Raw genomic sequence first — 17,269 nt, 5'->3', positions numbered from 1 at the left:
TGACCCTGGGGGTAGAAGCTGTGTGTGTGTATGTGTATGTGTTTTGTGAGTGTGTGTCAGGCGCGTGCGCGTGGCAGGTGGACCGTGTTGAATCACTTCCCACGCGCTCCTTCACTTCTTTAGAGCCGCAGGCGCGTTCAACAGCTGCTTCTGTAGTGAACACACACCGAGAGTGAGAGACCCACCACTCATCAGACTCGTCACACACTCCAGGTTTAAAACACGGTCTACAAACAGCAGCGAAGCAACAGGCGTTACTGAGCACAATGAGTTTTCCTGCAGCCAGGAGGAACCTTACGTTTTAGCTCCTTCTGATGAGGAAATTGGAGCCTTTTTCTGTAGGATTTCACTAGGTGTATTAACAATATTATTAAAACGGTCTTACCTTTATTATTTTTCACTTTAAAGATAATTAAAATAGCTTTCAAATGTTGCCAAGCTTTCAAATGCGTGGGCTACAAAATATGTCAGGTTGAATTCTTGGATAATTTATTTTAATCATTTTATATTTAAACCTGTAAGAAGTTGCAACCAAAAGCCCCCCAAAAAGCTGCTTTCCAAATGAGGTGGTTTATATATTTTTAGATGTTTGATTGATAAGTTATGTAGTTTAGTCACTGGAATAAATGCTAGTTAATTCAATGGTTCCCAAAGTAGGAGTTTGGGTTGCAAATCAGTATATGTATTGGATCTAAAAGTTCTGTGAAGAAATCAAATTACGCAACAAAAAATAAAAAGTATATTCATGCTAAGTATCGTACAAGTTATATTTAAAAGTAAGACTAATGAAAACACTGATGCAGTTTGTGCTGCCAAAATACCTCTGTTAAATTGACTTATTAGTATTACTTGTATGCTCTTCAAAAAGTAAACTCACAAGTCTTGGATTTTGGTGGCTAGAAACTGAAAGGTGTGGCAACCACTGTGACTGACTTGTAAAAGCCATTTTGCTTAGTGAAAAGTCACTTTCATTACTGTAGAATATCATAATTTCACCCATGAAAACAGCAGCTGAGAATATTCTTTGACAATAAAACCTGGCTATGTTGCTAACAGGAATGAAACAAAAATAATAAAGAAAGATATTTTGAATTTTTGAGGGCATAATGCAACCAGTAGTATAATCCTCCGAAAAGTATTTGGAACATAAACAAAATACCTATACATCTTTGATACTGACAGTACACAGTGAAGGACGATAACAGATTTTATGTTTAATTTGTTCTAAGTATAAGAGTTCAACATTAGAATATTTTAGTTTATGCTTTAAATATACACATATATAACATACATGCATTATTTTTATCAAATGAGCCTTCTGTCGTTTAGCAGTTTGGTGTTTCAGTGTGAATTTCAATTTTTCCTAATGTATGTCGGGCAGTTATTGACACGTGTGTGGTATGAAGAACTTTATGAAGCCATGTCATGATTTATTTGCAGCTGAGGTCAAAATTAGACATTAGTTCTCCCCTTTGCTACAGAAGGCATCCGGTGGCACTTCTAGATTATTTTGTTTTCTTTCACACAGGAAGTTCCACATGTGTTAAAAAACACTAAACCTGGCACCTTACACTACACCAACAGAGTGATTTCTTGATCAACATCGTTCTGGAAACTAACAGCGTCTTAAACAGTCTTTAGAAAAGTAAGTGGAAGCCATTTAGTCAGTTTGAGGAAACAAACTAGTTTTCTACCGGCTTTATTTATGTGTTCATGATATTTTGTTGGCAATGTTTGTGGTATGCTTGAAATGGAAGTCTCAAGTTGTGATTTCGTGGATTCATGTAGTTGGGGTTCAGTTTCCAGCTTTATTTATATACACAAACACTGCAATTTAAATCCAAATTTTTCATATGCTTGGACAAATATCACTGTTTAATGACATTCCATTAAGTTCCTGAATTATTAAATGTGTCAAAGCTGCTATGATACATGAAAGGTGTAAGTAAACCTACAAACGTCTCTTGTTTTAGTCAGTTTGCTACTGCTGATGACATGGTGTTACAGTTTGTGCAGTTTCATAAATTGGTTTGTTGATCATTTTGATGCCACTTGAATTACCAGTACCTTTGCCACATCTTTACAGTTGTGGTAACTTTGTAACCTTTTGTGATTCCCTAGGCAATGTGGACCAACTTTAGATTAGCATGTTCGAAACGCTACAGGCTGGTTTGTCTGTTTTATTCTGCATATTTTATCACTAGTTTTTACTTCATGCTATTTGCAGCATATCTTAAAGGCCAGCAGTCCTAAATTGCATGTTAATCAAGAGTAATAATATAACTTCTCTAAGTGGCAAAGTTACGACCCTCTTCAGACATTTATGAAGCTTGACCTAATTTTAGAACATGATCACTTGATCACAGAAATTGCATCTGCAAATCTTTGAAACATACAATGTAGGCAGAAGTTACAGTATAACTGGCTGATTTCTTGGATATCATCTCATGTCAAACTCTTTTGTCCTGTCCTTCTGTCACTTATATGGAAAACATCTATGTGCTCTTTTTAAGGTTGGGGATTTTTGTTGGAAGATCATGAGTCGGTCTGTTGGATTCGTCATGGTCCAAGGCCTGAGTCACAGTCTTCCTCACAGATGTAGCTGAACTATGTCTATTTGTCACTTTAACTTAAGATTCAGGGGCTCACTAACAATATTTAGCATGTTTGTTTTTAAACTGAATCTTCAGGTCAGCTGTGGGGGGTTCACGTCGCCTAGATATGCACCAATCTGTGCAAAGAAATTGAGATTTGCCTGTTATCTTTTGATGAGCTCTGACAAGTTACTGAAAGTTTAGATATTTTTCTACTACCTGTTTGAGTTAATAAACACGTCAACCAACAAATTTTACTATATGTAAATGGAGATATTCTTGTATGTTCTTATTTCTTAGTTTTAAACCTACTCATCTAGGAACCTGCAGCACATTTGTCCTCATGCGTTTATATACCTCTGGGTTTAAAAAAATAAAACTGAACCGCCACGTTAGACTTTAAAGAAGACAGGAAATCAGTGTTAGTTTGGAAAAGCCTGATTTGTGCATCTCTAATATCACTGCTACCTTCAAGCTCCGTATGTTTGTCTGCTGTGGCTCGTTATTTTGTAGAGCGATAAAGCTTCAGGGAAAGTCAAGGCCCGGGAGTTAGGAGCCCTCTTTCATTTATGTAATTTTGGACTTTGTCAAAATGTCAGATCAAGATAAGTGTCTGCTGCATATCTGCAAAACGGATAATTATTAGGTCAAATGATTTTAGTTGAATTTTTCATCTTTATCGTCAGACTTTCATGCATTTGCTGGATCTGCATGTGAGGAGAGTTTAAGTAAGATGAATTAAGCAGATTTTGCTCAGAGGCGCAGAGTTTCTTACTAGTAATCTGCCGTTTGAAGGTTTTTTTAACCTTTAGCACCGCAATGCTGCTTTTTACAAAGCTGGCATGTTTTCAGGTGTCGTCGTGCTGTGGTAGCCTGTGGTGCTGTGATGTCTGGGGGCTAGACGGCAGCTGTGCCGAGCAGAGTGTTGGTGACAGTTTGTCTGTGGCAGCAGCACCTGGCTCTGTTTAGAGAGTGATTAGGAGAGTCCCAAGCAGCTCCCTGTTCTGTTTACACAAGGAGCCTGGAGTTAAAGGTGACCCACTTTGCATTTTCTTATCAACAGCCCACATTGATAGCTTTGAATAGCACAGACTGGAGAGGGACTTTTGCATGGGTTTACATAGCTCTCAATTTGAAAGAATGGGATGTGTTTGACTGGGCGAGGCTTGGCTTTGACTACTATTATAACAATGTCCTTAGGTGGTATGAAAATGTGGGAGCGTACACTGCTCTGTGTGTGTCAGTTCAGGGTTTCTGTGTGGTCTGGTTGTGTGTTGGAAGAGAAACCACTGTAGGATGTTTATAAAATGAGGGTTTTTCTTGGTCAGCGTGTCTCCCTCCACCTCTGCCATTTTTTTCTCTCCCTCTGTTGCTGTGCTTCGCCAGCCAAACCTTTGTGCTTTGTGCTGCTAAATTCTGGTTGAAGGCATGATATGGTGCATTTGATTGGATTTGTGTGTCAGAAGAATCCTTGCACTGGGTGTTTAAAAAGAATAACAAAAGTAAATGTAAGCTGTAAGTGTGATGACCAATGAGGACAGCTGAACAAATAGATCATAAAATATTTAACTGAGGGGAAGGCAAACAGACAGTTCAACAAATGGAGGGAAAATAGCTGTAATAGCTTAGAATTATTTTGTTTGTTTTCACACCTTCCATGTTCTGCTTCTTATGTCACTGATAAGGCCAGTTAACATTTTTCATATCTTGGCTGGATGTCAATATATGACATCCAGCCAAGATGTCATATCTTGTTGTGATGACTACTATTATAACAATGTCCTTAGGTGGTATGAAAATGTGGGAGCGTACACTGCTCTGTGTGTGTCAGTTCAAGATGTCATATCTTGGCTGGATGTAAATGCACTAAATAAAACTGATGGCCAATACGCCTTTTTGGAAATGCAAAGAAGGTCTGGTCTTTCATGAAAGTGCATTTACAATTGGCTTATACTCCTGCTATTGTTGTCTGTGTCTGCTCAGATTTAGTTTAAATCAAAACCCTGGCACCAAAGAATATTGACTATTCTTTGTGAGGTTGTCATCTGCATGGCTACGTAGTCGTCATATAATTTGAAGAAAAATTATATGATTCACCAATCAGGCTTATTGTGGTCGCCCTGTTTATGGTTTCCTTTTAAGTCTGACCTGTCAATTGTGATTTTGACTAATTCAGATTTTTTTTCTCCAGGAACTGTCATAATGTAATTTTTTATGTGGTCCTGTTTTGACTAGTGCCTAGTAGATTGAGTTCAAGGACTTGGGATTCATAGTGTTCTGCTGTGTCAGGACCAGGTACATTTCCTGTGTCATTACATTGCTGTTTTGTTCATTTGTAATATGTGCTTTCCATAATAAATAGTTGATTGGCTCTCAAGGATTAGGATACTTGTTGTCTTAAGTCACCATAAAGAAAGCTGTGTTTATTTTCATGTTCAAGCATCCAGCATGTAAAAGTGAGTGAAGTGCCTGGATAGTGTAGCAGCACATTTTGTTAATTTTGGGTCATTAGTTTGATGTTTGACTTGCAGAAATTTGATTGATCTGCTGATTTCTGATTAAAGAAAATCAAGGAAAAAATTTACTGTAATCTCAAGTCAATTGATTCATGCATTTCCTAAAAGGAACTTCGATAGATTATGTAAGCAGGTTCACAACTACTGTTTTTATCACTCTCATTTGTTGAAATGGCCGAGTGTTGTGAGCTGATGTTCAAATGTATACAAGATACCGAAGCAGAACATAACATCCTATACATTGACTTTGCTTGATTGTGTCTCTTCCTTTGTAGGGTCCATTTTTTGTCCTTTGCAGCACATCCAAACCTAGATCTTTTGAACTACATCAGAGGCATGCAGCTTTTTTCTCCAGTGAGTTTTCTTTTATAAAACAAGGCATAGTTTTCAGCAGTGGGCCCGAAACTGTTTTCCGCAATGTTAGCTCGGCTATAAATTTCCTAAGAGAAGCTGAAAAAGTAAAATGCCTCTTTTCACACCACTCAGTCTTGCTACAACCATGCCAAAGAACCCCTCTTTGGATAACTTTAGATTGTCTGTGTGTTTGTGTGGCTCATGTTTGCTGTTGTCGTTGTCATACCCCAGAACCTGATAAGCGCTTGCCAAACAAACACAACACGGGCAACATGAGAGCAGCAGATAAGCGGATCATGCACATGGTCAATACTGACCATACTTGACTATTGCCCTAACAGAGTGTGTCTTCTTTCATTACCAATTGTTTTATGTGTGTGTGTGTATGTATGTCAGCATAACTCGTATACTTTGTGTTTATCAGTATTGTCTCTGTACGCCCTGCAGTCTCACACTCTGTTATAACCCAGCATTGTGCCAGGGGGCTACTTTTCAACAATCGCCTTTTCTTTTGCTATCACATCATCATCTCTCTTTTGGCCTCTATCTGTCTCTGCTTCCATGTCTCCTCAGTGTGTCTCTCCTGTTTCCCCGGCTGCTCTCTCGCTCTGGTATCTGCTACATCAGCTGACTGTCATATTGTATGTGTCGGTTTGTTAGCTTGCCTCCTTGTGTATGAGAGCAAGGTCAGTCATATGCCTGAAGAAACGAAGCGGGCTTCTGTGGCCAAGTGTTTTAATCAGTTCCTGGACAGAGCTGTATCGATGCTCTGACAGAGGGCCTGCGTTGCCAGCTAAACTTGCTTCATGTGGCTGATATTTGCATAACTAAAGAGCTTCTGTTTTGGGCTCTTTTTGTGTGTCTGTTTATATCTTTGCTTCACATCTCTCATATGCGTCGTCTCTTATCTCAGTTTCACATCAACCATATGGGTTTCCCCTGTGCGTTGCCAATGATTGCCATGATGTGCAGTAACTCAGTAAGCAGAAGAAATGTACAGTAAGGTTGTGTTCTGACAGGAAGATGTTTGGCATCCTTTTATCTTTTTAAAGGACATTTTTATAAACACCTCATGTTTTTCCTAAAGAGTGGGTGTTATTTAGTTATTTTAAAAAGACATGAATATTAATTTAACTAAAAATTTAGAAGAAAAATAAGAAATTTTGTAGGAAAATATATCAACTACGTTTTGAAATAGGCTTAAGTTGACCCTGAAGAAAAGATAAACTACCGTAACTGAGGAGTAATTTGTATCTTGCAGTCACATACTCTCTGTGAACAGTAGATAAATAATTTAAATAAGATAAGTTTTTAAAGACATGGTCATTTCTTTTTTGACTATTCTGTTTAATCAACTTATATTACACCCGGAAAAGAAAATTACAATGCTACTGTGAAAGTAAAGCAGATTTTAGTGTTGTATAATTCTGTTAGAGACTAACCAGTTAATCATCAGGAAGTCGGGATCAGACATTTGCCTCTTGATTGTCTCAGATCGGTGATCACCTGGTCAAATACAAGGGGCAAAAATCACATTCAGTAAAGTAATGGCAATAATTACCACAATTTTCAGTCTATAAACGCATCAATTAGCGTAATTTTGGGTTTTCCACTTTTAGTTTTGTAAAAATCCAGTAAAAGTTAGCAAAACATCCTTGGACATGTTGCATGGAAATTTTACTGTAATTTCCTGTTTTGAATTGGACTCAAAACTCAATGGAAAAAAAAAATCCACAGCACCTTTTTTCCTTACGTCACAGTCTTGAAAAAAGAATCGTTATCTCAATCACCATCTGGTAAAACCTGATTGGTGCATCTCTAAATCAAACTGTTGAAAAAAGGAGCACCTCAGGTCTGAGATGAGAGATTAACAACGTTTGCACTTGCATAGCCACAAACATAGGCAGGTCCGTTTTTAATGTTAGATGAGAGAGCAAACAGGCTTTATGGAGCATTAATCTAATTTACATCTTTAGTTGTAAAGATGCAAATTTTAGAATAAGATAAGATGATCCTTGTAGAAAAGATTTAGAGTGAATCTGTACGACGTATTGAACTGCAATCATTACAGGATTGTCATAGGACTGGTTTGATGCAATATATGGTAAGCTATTATATATTCTCACTGACCACTTTATTCTCTATACCTGTTCGATTACTGACCACAATAGGTGAGTCATCCAAACATATGGCAGAAAATTAGTTCATAAAGGTGTCTAGATGTCGTGAAGTTCAAACTCTGAATCAAAACGGGAGTAAAAGGGATTTAAATGACTTTAAATGTGATGATCTTTGTTTCAGGAACTGCTGAACTGAGACTTCCAGTTTGAAAAAGAGAAAATATGTTGTGAGTGACAGTTGTGTGGATGCCTTGTTGATTTCAGAGGTCAGAGGCAAAGAGGCAGATTGATTTGAAATATTTTGAAAAAAAAAACCGTCGGGTTAAATAACCATGTCTTACACTTGTCCCTGAATGCACAACAACACATCAAACCTTTAATCTGATGGACTACAGCAGCAGCAAACCACACCAGGTGCTTTAGCTTAGAACTGGAAACTCAAGTTCAAACAATTTCATCAAAGGTGGAGAAAAAGACAAATGTGTTTAATCACTGCCCTGTTTCATGGATCTCTTTATTTGCTGTAACATTCAGCTGGTACAGTCAAAATGTGGCATATACAACATGAAAGCATGCTTCCATGCCTTCTTATATCAATTGATTCAGTTGTGGTGGATCCTTAGTACCATTTAAAACACCACAGCGTACCTTAAGATTGTTGCTGACCATTTCTATCCCTTTATGATCACAGCCCCACCCATTGTCTGATGAGCTCGAATTATCTCAGAATAATTTGGGTTTGTGGGATTAATGTAGCAAAGTTCTAAATGCAAAAGATGTCCATCTAATGCGTACCATTGTCTCCAGGGAGAGTTTTTTCAAGAGAGATGCAGTCATGCTTTGCGGGCCAATGATATGAGTTGGGTAGGCTTTGACTACTTTTGATGCCCACACCTGGTACAGATTTCAACTCGGCAGATGCTAAAGCTCAAAGAAGGTGGTGGGAAAATATTAATATAAAAAGAATAAGGGAAACAATGTTTTTTGCACCTCCACTTTAGGTCATGAGAATACCTTTCATACCTGGAGTTACATGAATGTGACAGGTGTGCAATGAGTTTTTTTGTGGCAAATGTAGCCTACATGCTAGCATGTTCTCTTTTGGCTTTAAAAACATGGCATCATACAAAGTTGAACATCTAACGCTTCTGTGCTAAATAAGAATATAAATCCACCCTGTGGCATATGCTTTGGCATCTTTAACAAGATAACAATTATTTTGTGAAGAATTAGGAGATATGTGGTCATTGTACTGTCAAGTGCCCACATGAAACCGATTCACTCATCAGGCATCCGCACTCCTGGACAAGCACATGCATGTATGTGCAGGAACACACTCCGATTATACCAATTACGGGATTATAATAGGGTAACTCTCAACAACTGGACCCAGCAACAGAAAGTCAAGTGAGCGTATGTGTTTGTGTGTGTGTCTGCGTATGAGTGTGTTTGGTGGAGCCACTTGGGAGTCAGGGCCCATGCAGAGCACTCGCAGTGCTAATTAGGCAGCTACAACCTAACCGAGTATATCACAGAGAGGAGGAGAGAACAGAGCAGAGAGATGGGCTGAAGTGAGGAACGTGTGCAGGGGAAGGCAGCAGAAGCACAGCTCATCTCCTGAGGTGGTCTGTGGAGGGAGACAAAGAGAGGAGGAGAGAGAGAGCTGTAAGATGATAACAACCAAAATATGTTACATGCAGTAGGGTCCCCAGGCACTGAGAGATTTGCAGTGCAGACTTGTACAATTCAGCCAGGTCTGTGCGACATGAAAGCTGGCCTGTGTATGTGTGGCTAGGTGTGTGTGTGTTTAACGTTCATGTGGCGTAACGTGTACCAAAGAACACCACAGGTGCAGAAACCACACAAAGATCCTTGGCAGGTCTTTGTAGAGTTCATGATCTGGAACATCTCATTTCTCCCTCTTCTTTTGAAAAAAAAAAAAAAAAACAATCACACAGCCACCTTTCTCTTCTTCTGTAACAGATGAGGTTGATGGAAAAAAAAGAGAGTTTAAACAGGATATGGTGGCGATCGTGGTGATAAGTGAGAGATGAGTCCCTCCTCCAGGGAGTGGTGGCCCTGTTGTCCCCCACCCTCGGAAGGGGACTGTGAAAGGCACAGCCATCCAGGCAGCAGCTTGACTTCAGGGGGAAAGGGACCACAAAGAGCCAGGGACACAGACAGGAGGCTCTTATGTGTGTTTGTGTGGCTGAATGTGTGCCTCTTCATGTGTGGGTTCACACTCTCTAAGCAGCGTTGTGAAGCGTAACCAGACTGTTCTGTCATACGCCCACGCCGGTGTCTCAGAGAACACAACTACACACTCCCCAGATGACATGCACGCACATGCACACAACCACAGTCCCGGCGAGCCGTACCACAGCTGATATGTAATTAACAGACAGAGGAAATGGCCCTGTTGGGGTGGGTTAGGCAGAAGCAGGGTGGGAGGGAGCGAAGAAAGTCACCTCAGCTCGTGCCTGCCCTCAAGACACACCGTTCCTCTGTAGCTTAGCTTCGCTGTTTGTGTTTGTGCTGGAGGATTGAAAGGAAGAAGGTGAGAAGAGGGAGATGGATGGCGACTGGTCTTTTGAATTCTCTGTTTTTGTTGCAAGCTGCTGTCATGCAGGTTGTGGGTGTGGGGTGGGGGGGGTGATGGTGAAGAAAAAAAAGAAGTGGGAGGTGAGGTATGAATAATAAGCTGTGCACACTCGCGCACACACAAAAACTTGTCAGTTGAATTCACACAAGCTAAAAGGAAGGAGGACAGCTCCTTTTGGTTATTGCACAGATATTTTTGGGTCCCTGCATTTAGGACAGCGAGAGGAGGGTCGAGTCGGGAGGTGGTGCACTTTGTTCTCCAGCGGAGTGCCATAATGGAGGCCTGCTGTATAATGACAGTTCAGACAGTGGTTAAACTCTTTTGTCTTCCCGATTGATCTCCTCCAAGCACAGCACCACTTTTCTCTCGCTGTCTTCGTCTGTCTTTTGCTTTTTCCCCTTATTCTCCAGTGGAATTGCTTCCTTTGATGGCGTCGCTTTGCAGCCACGGTGCGTCTGTTTCAGGATGTCTCTGATATTAGGGGTTTTGTCTTTTGTGTGAGGGTAACAGAGATGGCACTCGAAAGGTGTGCGTTCCCATGCAAACACACACACACACGGATACGCGTTCGTTGTATAGCGCCTGAGGGCGGATTGCTTTGACATCTCATCTCAGAAGTCAAACAAAGCTGGAACTACCAGAGCAGGTTTATCCTGCAGTGCCCCAGGATACGTCTGTATTTCTACGTGCGCTTAGGACTGAGATGATCACATACATCAAAAATGTACAGTTGGTATGCAAGATTTGGTATTTTTGGGTCAAATTCATACTCAACATCTTTGTAGACCTGCTAGTGATTGTTATTGTTTGATTGACATTGTTTGAGCTGATCAGTCTTTGTGCACACTTAGCAGTTTTGTTTTATTTATTTACTTTGATAAAACCAGCCGAGCTAAACGCACAAAAATGCCATTTGATTATTTCTTTGTCCTTTGCAGTGAACCTGTTCTACAGCCATGTATGATTCATGGTGGAATATTTGGATAGCTGTACTCTAGTGTAAAATTTTGACATTTAGATGAAGATGCTAATTTAATTTCAGAAATGAATATCTTCAAGAGGAAATTTAATCAATTCAGTTGCTAGAAAATGAAAGCAGCAAATGGTTTATTGTTTAACAATCAGCAAAAAAAAAGTAATAACACCTATATTTGTCCACGCAACTTGAAAACCTTCCTTTTACTCTTGGTTGCAGCTTTGGTACGCAAGTGACAGTTATCAGCAGTTTGACACCCAAGTAGTTGATTTTTGTCAGCCACAAAGTTGTGCTTCCTGTGGTTATTCAGTCAGTTATAGTAGGTGTGACTTTGGCCTGTGTTACATCTCATTCTGCTCAGTTGGTTTCATCCACATCTCTGTTTGGCTGGTTATTTTTAGATGCCCTCATTTAGTTTCATTTCTCTGTGTTAAGCCTGAAGTTTCCTTGATGATCACTGGACTTCTTAAATACCTTTTTCTCAGCCCTTTTAATCACCTGTCAGCACATTCTCAGCCAGCCATCCTAGCTGACATGTTGTCACCAGGCCGACTGTAAAATCCCTCCTGCAGTCAGGGACTGAGTGACTTACTCCTTTCAGCAGAGAGCATGAAGTTGCAGTTCCTGGATGAGGAATGCGTTTCCATTTAGTGACACCTTTTTTTTATGCTAAGAAACTGTGACCTACAACATAATCATAAGAAGTTTGTGTGTTTGCTACGTCACATCATGTTGGATGTTGGTGTGATGTTACCTGAAGCTACTCAAATAATCTGTTTAGTCTGGAAAGTCACAAACAGGCCAAAGATCGGAACTGAACAATTGGTACTCTTAGTCTAATAAAAAATCTAAATATTTTTTTTCCATTCATGTATTTCCTCAAAACATAGATGCTCCCATTGCTTTTTTTTAAAACTACGTCATTTGTTGACCCTCTTTTAGTTTTTTAGTTAACAATCCAATAGAAGCTCGTATAGCTTTAATGCATAGACAGGAATGATCTTGTAATTCCTTCATTTTTAGCTGCTACCTCTATTGAAAAACAGCTTCACATGTTTTCTCTTTGCTATTGTATTGACTACAGGTATTTTTACAGACCTTAAGACAGAAAAGAAATGCTTCAGATAACATTTGAAGCAGCAGTAAGTGTGTGGGTTTTTTTTGTTGTTTTTTTCATTCTGGCAACTGCAGCTCTGACACTACAGGAAGGATGATCAGAAAACAGTGATCAAGTCTCGTGTTTGAGGAAAGTAATTACAGGGACGTAGGTGTGGAACAAGACAACAAAGCTGCAGAAGTATTCAATGCGCGAACTAGTTTATTGCCAAGACATTTTTATTGCTCATTTGAGGGCAGGGCACTCACCGGCTTGGCTCTGTTCCTAAGCAGCGCCTCAGTATTGGAGCTAAAGTGTGCTTTTCTAAGCCTCTATAAAATGGTTTATCTATGTTGTGTGTGTGCAATCAATACACAGTAGCTAGAGGTGGTGCACTTTTGGTCTGTGCAGTGTTAGACTTTGTCAAGCCATCCTAGTGACCTGATCGAGTTGATGGGCCAGCTGCACTGCGCTGCTAGTTTTAACAAGCTGATAGGCAAATCCCTTCCTGGTTAAAGATTAACCACCCGCTTGAGCTGCCATTGCATTATCTCTCTACTGGCCAAGGCACACAGGAGCCAGGGGGATTTACTTTGTGTGTGTGTGTGTGTGTGTGTGTGTGTGTGTGTGTGTGTGTGTGTGTGTGTGTGTGTGTGTGTGTGTGTGTGTGTGTGTGTGTGTGTGTGTGTGTGTGTGTGTGCGTGCGTGCGTGTGTGTGTGTGCGTGTGTGCGCGTGTGTGTGCGTGTGCGTGTGTGTGTGCGTGTGTGTGTGTGCGTGTGTGTGTGTGTGTGTGTGTAAGAGAGGGAGGGTAATCTGCATTCCAACCACAAAAGGGTGGAACATAGTGTGTCTGTTGGTGTGTTTGAAAATGGGAGTAAGCGATCGGCTTTTTTACCAGCTGGGTGTTAAAACTGTGTTTACTGTATGCCATTTACCAGTCAATCTGCCATTGTGTGTGTGTACTTGTTTATGTTACCTATTGAGAACATTCTCTGGTAAATTCATTAACCTTCTGAAGACCGATGGGACTCATGAGGGCCAAAGCCTGGTCCTAACGTGGTGTTGGGTTTAGAGGTATGATGTCAATTGAGTTTTGGCTAAGGCTAGAGCTAGGAATAAACTGATAATGATTAAAATAAATATTTGGGTTCAGCATGAATGACGTGACTATAATGAATGGAAGTTGATATGGAGTCCTACATGTGTAGAAACACAAAATTGTTTGTGTGTAAATTAACCAAGTGTTGCGTTTTTGGGTGTATCCTGTTTACACTCTGTCTGTTGTAATCTAACTTCTTCTTTCAACAGCTTATTTTGTTTTCCCTGAGGGCGTAGCAGCACCCAAAGGGTTAATTGCATCAGGAAGACCTCTGATTAACCCTTAGGTCGCCAGGAATGATTATTTCATTTTGGCTTCAGATCCAAAATATCGTATTTATGTGAGCTTTGCATTAGGATTTTTAGCCATGGTATTGGATTTGGCCTTTGTCCCTTGCAAAATCCCCAACAGTATCATTTTTAATCTGTTTTTCCTTTTGTGGATCAGTAGCTCTGAGGTCTGTGACATATGCTGTGTAGCTGCCTGATTAACTGTAACACAATGCCATCTGCTGGATGCTTGAAGAACAGATAAATCCTGTGACGCTGAAACCTAAATGTTTGCTCACATATATGGAAATTCCTTAGAAATTTCTCACCATAGGCTGCATCATATCATACATTTCCTCATTAGTTCTAGTAAAATGGTGGCTTTAGCTTGAATGTTGCTTGCTTTTCCATTTTTGAAAGAGAAATGATGAAAGGTTTGCAATTGCTTGATAGGTTGGACCATTATTCACGCCTGTAGTAATATTCTCAGTCAAAAGCTGACAGAAAATAAGTAAAGGAACCAGGAAGAGACTAATCAAGTACAAGCAAAAGCTATGCTAGCACTATGCAGTCACTGGTGTACCTTTGCTTTAAAAAGTTATTTTATCCCATAACTGTTGCATTATAACATTCGTATAGATGTTAAAGTCTTTGTAATGAGATGCCAGACGAAGTGAGACCTTATTTTCTTTAACCAAAGTCTGGCATTTCTGGGTCTGTTCTGATGTGTGTGAGACACTGAAGAATCTCCTTGTCCTAACATTAGAGCTGCATGTCAGATCAACAGCAGAATGCTGGCTGGAACTTATTAACCATCTAGAATTAGACAGTTATGATGAGCAGAATAACAGAAAGGTGCATCATTCTGACCTCCTAACACCTACAAGCATTTGAGAAAGATAATACATTTTAGATTATATTTATTTTATAATTTTATTGGAGACTATGTCTCAAAATTGAACAAAATTTTTTTTAAAAAGCAGGAAAAAATGTTTTTAAAAAAAAAATTAAAAGCACTTAAATCATGTTGTTTTTGATTTATACATTGACAGTGATCTGTAAATGAAGGCCTTTATCAACTAAACAAGAACTAATTAGACACTATCCTCCCAAACCATCAGGATTCTTTAAGATTAGGGTGTAAAGGTGTGAGGCACGATGGTGTATTTTAAAGTGTCTGTCTGCAGCGTAACCCTGGTCTGGGTGTCTCTGTCTGTATCAGTCACATGCTCTATCACCCTTCTGAGAAAGCAGCAAAGTGACGGAAGGAGGAAATGACTAAAGAAACAACTCATTCTCACCCCTGCAATAACAGCAGGACCCATGAAGGGGAAGTCTAAGCTACGCTTTCACCCTTTTTCCTGAGCCCTCCACCTCACAAACACTCACAAGCAATTGTTATCAGGACGGAGGGGGCTGGTGTGGAATCGTATCAGTATCTTTTGTTGTGTGTCGTTAGATAGCCGGTCCACATTTTTGACAGCTTCCTGGTTTGAGGGTAGTGGTAAATTGGAGATAATTTCTCGGCTATTTCCAGGTGGAGTTGGGTTGTTTTAAGAGATGAATCCTTTATTACAAAAGGTTTTCTTTCCCAAGCAGTCAGGCTTGACACAGGTCAAGACATGTCATCTTTCTTTTTTTTTTTTGTTGCTCCATGTGGGGCGGTTCACATGTGTAAGTAACCTACGGCTCCCCACCCATACACATCTATTCACACCACCACCCGTTCTGTGTGAGACTCTCCCTGGCAATGGGGTCACATGTAGTGACCGACCGAGTGGCCCTCCCCTGACTTTTGTCCCCTCCCCCTCCTCCACTCTGCCGTGGCAGGGCATGCATGCCTGTGTCTGTTATCTACAACTGGCTGAGGAATTATAGGTTGAGAGGGGAGGAGGAGGATTGAGAGAAGGAGGGCGGGGGCGAAGGGATGAGGTCATGTGACATCGCAGCAGCTGCTTGCCTAAGAATTTCTGTTTTCTCACTTGGGGAGAGAGCTTGAACAGGGAGGGGAGAGATAGGCAAGCTGTGTAGTGTGTTGCTTTGTTAGATAAGCTTTTTAAACAGTCTGCGAGAGGCAGGAAGGCAGGCTGGCAGGGAGGGTGCGGGTGGATGGCTGAGAGGAGATAGAAAGAGGAGTGCAGGAAGATGGTGTGTGTCCTGTTGGTGTCTACCGGCGTGCGCTGGGATGGGCTCGATGTGAAGATGCAGCCGTGGGGGATCCAGGCGGCTCCACTTCTTTGTGCAGTAAGACGCTCACTTTGATCTCACGGGGGGGATTCGTGAACCGCTGCCAGACCTCTAGATGGGTGCATTTATCAAGCTCTTGTCTGTGTCATCTTTCTCTCGCTGTTACCCTCATTTGCCTGTCGGTGCTGCGGCTTCGTGTGTGTGGTTTATTACTCTGTGGCTGGTTAGAGTCACAGAAAGTTGAGGGTAGATTTCTCCTACTTCCGTATTCGGCTTTTTCAGACGGATTCTTTTGCAAGAGAAAGGAGCCTGAAGTGCATTGTCTTGACAAAGTCGTGCTGTTAAACCGAGGCTGGACTCAGCGCCTCTGTGTTTGCTCTGCAAACAGTAGTCATTGTTGATTCCATTATTAATTGTTTGCTGGGTTCATTCAGAGTGCACTGGGTAACTGGGAGGTTACGAGCAGGACAACTCAAGAGGTGTTGGGAACGCTACTTACCATCTCATTCCTGACTTGCTACTGTGTGTGTGAGTGTGTGTCCAAACACTCGTAAGGTGCTGAGCTTCTGCTCTCTTCTCAGGAGGGAACATGATCTTTTTATAGCCCTCTCAACCCCTGGGGTAAACCCAGATATAACTCCTACTAATCGAATTGTGCTGTTGATAAATCTGCAGCCCACTTTTTATTCTCTTATGAATGTCATATTGCTGGTAAATTTGCCACTTTTTGGGGGGGTTTTCTTGAGTGATTTCCAGTATATGTGATTTGATAATACTTCTGGCTTGCTCAACCTGATCTTGTCTGAACTTACATTGTCCTCTGAGCCACCCCTATTTGTGTGTGCGTGCGTGCGTGCGTGCATGTGTGTGTGTGTGTGTTTTGCCTGAGCACGTAGGGCTATCAGGCTCCGCTCTGGCATTTAGGGATTCCACCGACAGAGAGGCTGTCAGCATGGTTCATTTTACAAAGACACACACAGCATATATGTACAGGAAGAGAAGGGACAGCTCTCCTGACACTGTTGCAACCCTCTGTCTGCTGCAATTTTTTTCAGATTTACCAACCTTTTTCTTTTGACAAGTTCAAAATAATTAAATAATTAAAAAGAATTTGAATACATCGTTGAATTTCTTGAATTAGTTTTTAAATATTTGTCTTTTATGTGCACATGTTGGATCAGTTTCTCTACAGATCTTTTGAAAAGTTACAGTGTTATTATACTGGAAGGTATTCTCCATTATACCATTACTGTAGTTTTAATGAGATGTAAGAGAAAGTGCCCAGGAATTTCCTCTGGGTGTTTATAAAATATCCCCTTCCCCCACTTGTTGCTGCACATTCCACTTAAGCTGCCTGAAGAAGGCAGTTACAAAAACTTGTATCTGACTGATCAGTCACATTGAAAACATTTGATAGGGTCAGGGACATATGCTTTGATGCAAAAATGTGGAAAA

The 17,269-nt window shown here is 40.6% G+C and overlaps 1 protein-coding gene across 1 annotated transcript in view; it reads left to right on the top strand.

Annotated features, from left to right (window-relative positions):
- gse1b (Gse1 coiled-coil protein b) overlaps window positions 1-17,269 on the top strand; it is a 182,426-nt gene that overhangs the window by 135,675 nt on the left and 29,482 nt on the right. The gene's annotated exons all lie outside the window — the stretch shown is intronic.

The sequence above is a fragment of the Poecilia reticulata genome, chromosome 3, assembly GCF_904066995.2.
Source record: "Poecilia reticulata chromosome 3, P_reticulata-male-v2, whole genome shotgun sequence".
NCBI lineage: Eukaryota > Metazoa > Chordata > Actinopteri > Cyprinodontiformes > Poeciliidae > Poecilia > Poecilia reticulata.
This window is presented reverse-complemented; position numbering and strand designations above follow the sequence as displayed.